Source organism: Eretmochelys imbricata, chromosome 11, assembly GCF_965152235.1.
Source record: "Eretmochelys imbricata isolate rEreImb1 chromosome 11, rEreImb1.hap1, whole genome shotgun sequence".
NCBI lineage: Eukaryota > Metazoa > Chordata > Testudines > Cheloniidae > Eretmochelys > Eretmochelys imbricata.
In genome coordinates, this window is record NC_135582.1 from 5707784 (window position 1) to 5709558 (window position 1775).

At 45.9% G+C, this 1775-nt stretch overlaps 1 non-coding gene across 1 annotated transcript; it reads right to left on the reverse strand.

Annotated features, from left to right (window-relative positions):
- Positions 1 to 402: 402 nt before the first annotated feature.
- Positions 403 to 530, reverse strand: LOC144272523 (U6atac minor spliceosomal RNA). Its single transcript, XR_013347585.1, has one exon. It is a non-coding gene; the product is annotated as a U6atac minor spliceosomal RNA (small nuclear RNA).
- Positions 531 to 1775: the final 1245 nt, after the last annotated feature.

Below are 1775 nucleotides of genomic sequence, written 5' to 3' on the forward strand. Positions count from 1 at the left end.
AGTGTGGGCTTTGTCTGCTCTCTTTCTGCTAGTGGGCTATACTCTACTGAAGAGCGGCTAATCATAAAATGCCGGATATAGCACCTTCTCTAGATCTGTGTGGGTTTTGTTTGCAGGTTTATGAACCTTTCCCTTCAATTTTAATTTGTTTGGGGGGTCCCATCCTTCATGTTGCCCTTTCAGTTCTGGGTGTAAATCATAGAATCTTAGAATATCAGGGTTGGAAGGGACCTCAGGAGGTCATCTAGTCCAACCCCCTGCTCAAAGCAGGGCCAATCCCCAATTTTTGCCCCAGATCCCAAATGGCCTCCTCGAGGATTGAACTCACAACCCTGGGTTTAGCAGGCCAATGCTCAAACCACTGAGCTATCCATCCCATCCCCCCCCCCCCCAAAAAAAAAAAAAAAAACTTGGTTAGATGCCATGAAGTAAGTGGCAATGCCTTAACCATATGCGTGTTGTAAAGGTCACTAGGACCTCTTCCATCCTTATCAAGGGGAGTGCTAACCTTCTCTCCTTTCATACAACATAAATGAACCCAAGCCTGTTTTTAGATGAGCTTCAGGTGGTCCAGTGATTAGGGCATTGGCTTAGGACCCAGGTTCAACTCCCTGCTCTGCCACAGACTTCCTGTGGGGAAAGCAAGTCACTTATCTGCTCTGTGCCTCAGTTTCCCCATCTGTGAAATGGGGATGATAATGCTTTGCTACCTCCTAAGGGTGTTGTGAGGCTAAAGAATATTAATGATTGTGAAGTGCTGTGAGGTTTACTGATGAAGCGCACACTGTAAGAAATAGTCATTATTATTCCAGAGTCTTGGCCAGGCTTCTCTGTTTCAAATGATATAACAGAGGAAATGCAGATTTTGCAACAAAAGCTTTGCATGGCTCTGCATAATCATGGTCTCCTTGATGAATTGAACCTGCAGTTTCCAGCACAAGAAGCACAAGCCTTCCACTTGAGCTTCAAAACAGGCTCCTTAGCTCGGAATAAATTACAGACTCTTATGGCAGCTGTGTCACCTATCCTCCAACAGGTTATGATATCCAAGATCCTTAGCAAAGCTCTACACCTGCTGCCCTGGGGCTGCTCTCCCCAGCACTGACGGAGAGGCAGAGAAGCTAAGTTGTACAGTGCCCCGGACTCCTTCCATTGCCAGCATGCCTTGCTCAAAGGAAATGAATGGCTTGCTTGCCCCTGTCAATCAACTGAAAAAGCCTTCTTCACACCACCCTGTAAGCAGAAAGGACGGTCCAGTGGCCATGGCACTAGCTTGGGACTTGAAAGAGCTTGGTTCGAGTCCCTGCTCTAGCACAGACTGCCTGTGTGACCTTGGGCAAGTCACTTAGCCTACATGGGCCTCAGTTTCCCCATCTGTAAAATGGGAACAATGGACTTCACAGGGTGCTGTGAGGATAAGTATATTAAAAAGATTGTGTGGTGCTCAATTACTATGGTGATAGAGGCCAGATAAATACTATTGATTGATTTATCTCCAAGGTAGGAACCAATTCCCCAGACAGGGCCCACTTGTTTCCGTATAGAAAAGCCAGGTAATGTTGTCCTGGATTTGAGGGGAGTTTATACCCCAGCATGTGATCAAGCTAATTGCAACCATATTATGTGCATTCAGCCACCCTGAATTAATGAAATAGAATACCACATAGGGTTAATTTGGAGACAGGCTTTCAGAACCAAGGTCAAAACTAACTACAGTTTCTGCTCATCAGAGTGGGAGGAGGGGACAAACCAGTAAACAACTGAGACTAAAAACC